Genomic DNA, 5,634 nt, shown 5'->3' with positions numbered 1-5,634 from the left:
AAAGCAGCTCTGAATGAAACAGCCAATCAGATCCATCAGAGAGAGAGCAGGAACATCAGGAGAGGACACATCAACAGTTTGGTCCATTCACAGAAGAAAAGACCAGAGAAAGGCCTGGACGTCCACAGAAGACACATGTAGATGATCCAGGATCCTTTCATGGTAAACACACACCCATCCAATATACATTCTGCAAAAAAGAGTAATAAGAATAATAAATAAAACTACTATAAAACCATCAAATCCACTTTTTATCAAATTAAATATTCTCAAATGTAAAGATTTGGTTGACCTCAGAACTGCACTAAATTTGTACAAAGCAGCAAATAAATCTTTACTCCACAACATTCGGAACTTTATCCAAATAAGACCAAATACTCGTCATCTGAGAGGAATACCTCTGTTCAGCAAGCCAGTAGAAAGAAAAAATGTAAAATATCACTGCATTATAGTCACAGGAGTTAGTGTGTGGAACATCTGTACAGGTGAGATCAAGAAAAGTACATCCATACAAAAACTCACACGGTTGTTAAAAATGCATGAATATAGGAAATATAGGAAATGTTCCTCTCAGTGACTGAGTTGTCTCTTGTGCTCTATTGAAGCCTTGTCCTCATTTTTATAGATCAAGGCCTGAGTAACCCAAGCTTAAAGTGCTCATTAAGGTTTTTGTCACATAGATATAAAATAAACTCAGAGATTAACTGTGTTAACCACAGGGTGCTAGTTTATGTAAACATGTAGTTTATTGTTGTTTTGGTTTTTGTGATGACACTGTTTTATGTGTGTATGTTTATGTGTTGTATATGAGTGCAGACTTGTAGATAGTTAAACATGTATGGATCATACATTGGTGAATTCTGAATATTGATTTGTAAGTAATGCAATTTGAAATAAGGGGGAAGGAAAAGGTATAGTGTAAACTTCATCCTACTCCTTTTAAAGCAAACACACTGTGTAGACATGTGGATATGCATGAAAACTTGATGTTTTTGAAGTTTTGCTTTGATTATTTCTTTTCTCTTCAGTTATATTTGCATGTTAAAAAAAATTCTATCTAAATTCTGAAGAAAAAGCCTTTATCACAACATAAGCCACTTGAGGAAGACTCTCCAGGAGGAAGAGGATCATTACCCAAGTTTTCCATAAAGTGAAGAGTTCACAGAGTGAATCCTCATGGAGAAGAACAAGAGTTTGTGACATAATTCAGAAACAACAAACATCATCAAACTCTTTCAGAATAAAAATGTCTGAAGCAGAAATAACAAAGTTAAACTTCCTAAGTTTGTTTAGCAGCAGGTTTCACAGTATGAAAAAAACATGATGTCACATGTACAGACCTATCTGATTAAAAACATGAGGACCGAGCAGTTTATCAAACAGCACTGAGCTCCTCACCTTTAAATCTAACCTCTTTGTTGGTCCAGCTGTGAGTCTGTTACTGGAAACTACGGCGCAGCAGATTTCTGCTGTTTCTACTGGAGACAATCATGTGATCATTTAATGCTGAGGTCAGGACAGAGAAGTAAAACCTTGTGAGGAAGCTGGTATTAAACAAAAGCAGAAATGGAGTCTGGAATTTAGAAACATGTAGAAATGTTTGTTGGAGGCTTTCTGTCCTGTTACTGAGCGCAACATTCAATGATGTTTCTATTGTAGTTTCTATTGTAGTTTTTATTGTAGTGACACTCTAAACTGGTTCCACTGCAGATCACAGAAACACTCAGTGTGTTAGTGGAAGTTGTTTTTAGTGGAGCTGTGTCCTTAATCCAAACTGAAGGTAACAATTTGCTGCAGAGCAGGAAGCCTCTTCATGACAAAATCGTGTTACACTTTATCAGCTCCATGTTTCATCTTCTACTTGGTTTAACTGGAAACTTTGTGATAGGTTTATAGCATAAACCTACTCGCTGGAACGTTCAGGACAATTTGCTACACAGCAAAGAACAAGACACAAGTAGGCAAAGTTCTTGTGTTTCCGTGCACGGGGAGGCCTTTCTGGAGCCAAGTGTCGTTCCACCCACTTGACCTCCGTCAGACTCTCAGCCAGGTTCCCCATAGCACTCCTTTTATTGTGGTTACATAAATATGCATAGGGTCATTAACATATAACATAGGTATGCATGTGAACAAAGAATACACTGTGTGTGTGTGTGTGTGTGTGTGTGTGTGTGTGTGTGTGTGTGTGTGTGTGTGTGTGTGTGAACCCATTAATGACTTCCTAAACCTACTGGCCTGGAAGTCCAGCAGTTCATCTAAACAAAATGCACTTAGCCTAAAACAGACATAGATACGTTTATCCTACCATAAAACAATAAAACAAGGTACGACCTCTCCCATGCTCCCAGGATGTGGGTTTGAATACCAGAACACCCTGGAATGCACACAAAGCCTTTTACAGCCTACTGAAGATCACACATCCTATCACTACACAATTGATTATATACCTCTAAGCATATATGGTTTAATATTTCTTAATACAAATGACAATAATAAAATCTAAACCCATCATCTCCACCCTGTTTTGTCATTTTTTAAGGCTATACGGCATATATATATATCATCAGCTCTACACCACTTGTCAACATTTTCAGTGTAGGCTTCATTTCATACACACACATTAGCCTTAACATCCATGTCACTCTGTTGCAACAGTATGTAGTTGGTAAAAGTGTTAGCAATCATTTTATTCACCATCGATCTTACACATGGCAGGATGCAACCTGTAAACAAGCAAAACAATGCCAACAATGTAAGAATGGGAGTCAAAAACTTTAAGAACATATTCCACCATGGTCCAGATGTCAACCAGGCTATCCAGCCTTGTGACGCGTCTCCTCCTGATGTGTGGTCCGCCACATATTTCTGCAGAGCAGTTAAGTTCTGCAGTGCTTCATAGATGTCTCCTCCAGTCGTGTATCCATCCGGGATAAACGTACAACATGTCTCTCCAATCAGCTTACACACTCCTCCTTGTGATGCTGTTATCAAGTCCAGGGTCAGCCTGTTCTGCAGAACCATCGTTCTGATGGCCTTTTGCTCCTCTGCTAAGGCTGTTCCCAGCTTCTTAGTGAGATTAATGTGTCGCAGTAGGGCATACCGGTTGATCTCCACGTGATCCCGCACCTCTGCAACTCCAATGTTTGGGATCAGACTTTGGAAGAACTTAGCTCCTCCACCCCAAATGCGGAATTCCCGTGGCACTCCAGTGTCTACTGTCACTCCAAAAGAGTTTGGTGAGGCTATATCCACCTCACGCTTCCGTTGGTTGCTAGGGTGATGTTCAACTCTGTCCATGAAGAAGACATGATCCGATAACTTCACCAAGGCACACAATCCTCCCCATCCCTCAGGGAGTGATAGATAGGCTTTATGTCCACACATGAAATACCAATCAGCCAACACTCTTGTTCCTTTACTGCTCGGCGCTGTCCTTGCACAGCCTGTCCAATTCTGCCTCTTTGCTTCTACTGGTATTCTGTACGCCAGGTCGAACTTGCATTCAGTCCTCCTCAATGTCAAGCTCTCAGCACACTTCGCACTGGTCAAGCATTTCATACACCTGCTCTCATTCTCTGGAGGGCAGTAGGTGTATATCTTTCCACATAAGCGAAGCGGCAGCTCTCCCACTGACAGTGTTCCATTGTTCATCACACACACCGGCAGTTGAGCTGCATTCAGCTTGTTCAACAATATTATATCTGGCAGTGGGTCTGACACTTGAGGCCAGGCCGATAAGTCAGTTTGTCCAGAACAATTCACGTTCAGAAGTGGCGACTTACTCCAGGTGATGTTCAGAGGTGTACTATAGTTGGCCTTGGACCAGAGGACTCTGTAGCCAGGATGAGTTGCTAAGCCTAACAAACACCAACTTCTGTCCTCTGTTATGCTGTACGGCCACAATCCAGATGTATATGCGGACAACGGCATATGAGCACACACATAGCAGTCCGTCCTATTGTTCAAGTGAGCAGTTGTATTCATAAACTGCCACCAAAAGTTTGTAGAATAGCCATGAGGGTATTGGGTGTGGTTTCCTTGGACATACAGGGTCTCCACTGCTGACCATGACGACATCAAAGCCATTACACCCAGCAGGGTAGACAACACTTTTCCAGCCATTCTGATGAGTACCTGTGGCTCAGTTGGTTTCTTCACCGGATTGAGACGAGGGGCCCTGGAGGCTTTCCCTCCCCTTTGTACCCGGTCTTCCTGCCACTTACTCCGAGCTGGCCTGGATGTGTGTCACCTTTTTGCAGTGGCTTTGGTGTATCCAGGTGGGTCGCTCTGCGATTTTCACAGCTGTTGGTGTTGTCAGCAGAGCCTGGTACGGTCCGTCCCACCGTGGCTTCGACCAGCACTTCCTCTTTATGACCTTTATCAGCACCCAGTCTCCTGGCTTCAGACGTTCGTCCTGTACAGAAACAGAATCATCTGGCAGATTATTTGCACTCATGACTTCTTTGCTTTTCAGCATTTTAATCATCCAGTCTGCTAGTGTGTTTTCTTCTTCTGCTTTATCATTATCAGTACAAAACACTGGAACTCTAAATGGCCTGCCATATATTATTTCAAAGGGAGTTAGGCCATTATCAGTCGGCGTAATTCTCATATACATTTTCACCAGCTCAATGCAGTCTACCCATGTTCTGCCTGTTTCCTCCATTGTTTTCCTGAGCCTCAGCTTTACTGTGCCATTAGTCCTTTCAACCAGCCCTGCACTTTGTGGGTGGTATGAGCAGTGGTTTTTCAGTGTTATCCCCAGATGTTGTGACATTTTTTCAATTACTTCATTCACAAAATGAGGACCATTGTCACTGTAAATAGTCTGGGGGATCCCATGCTCTGGGATCATGTTACAGAGTATAGCATGGTGGAAAAGGATGGAGAGAATCCCCCACTAAGCTTTTGGGCTGGCATCACTTTAGATTTTGTTTTGTATTTAATTGCATGCTTTGGTGTTTTTTTGGGGGTTTGATGTGAAGTGTGGGCCACACCCATGTGGGAGTGGAGATTCTACTCTAGTCCAGCTGCCAGCTATTTGGAGTTGAGTACAGGGAACAGCTGATTGGGGAGGATTGGAGCCCTTCTCTATAAAGGGGAGAGGAAACAGGAAGTGGGGTTGGTCGTTGTTTTTTTGTGGGACACTGGTGCAGTAGCGAAGCCTCAGAGACTCCAGGAGGAAGTGTGCACATTTTAAAGGAAAAGATTTTTAACCTGGCCTGGTTTTGCTTTTAAAATAATCTGAGGATGTTGGAGGGAGGACTCATTTTTATTGGGATGTGAGTGGATGTGCTGGGAGGCAGGAAAACAAACACTGGACTGGAGACTCTCTGTGCCCCCGACAAGGAAACTGGACCAGTTTTGGGGAAGTTCTAGCTCCCAGGATGTGATGTGGAGACCCAGCCTCGAACGAAGTCTGGCCTGAAAAGGTGGGTGGCAAGCCTTTTTGAGGAAGATGCAGGATTGTTACGTTTTGGCTGCCTGTTCTTCCAAGTAACCACCTTTCCCCTGTTTGTAACCAGGCTAATAATCCTGACCGCGGTGGCTTTGGGCCTTGGCTTCCTGGCCAGAGTTGTGTCTTCAGCCAGTAGTTTTACCCAGAGAAAGAACAAATAAATCTTGTGTAACCCA

General features: G+C 42.8%; 1 long non-coding RNA gene across 1 annotated transcript; it reads left to right on the top strand.

Annotated features, from left to right (window-relative positions):
• The first annotated feature begins 4,978 nt into the window (after positions 1–4,978).
• LOC112844895 (uncharacterized) lies at positions 4,979–5,634 on the top strand. The gene is made up of 2 exons (XR_003217651.1): positions 4,979–5,432; positions 5,526–5,634. It is a non-coding gene; the product is annotated as an uncharacterized LOC112844895 (long non-coding RNA).

The sequence above is a fragment of the Oreochromis niloticus genome, unplaced genomic scaffold, assembly GCF_001858045.2.
Source record: "Oreochromis niloticus isolate F11D_XX unplaced genomic scaffold, O_niloticus_UMD_NMBU tig00002015_pilon, whole genome shotgun sequence".
NCBI classification, from domain to species: Eukaryota; Metazoa; Chordata; class Actinopteri; order Cichliformes; family Cichlidae; genus Oreochromis; species Oreochromis niloticus.
This window is presented reverse-complemented; position numbering and strand designations above follow the sequence as displayed.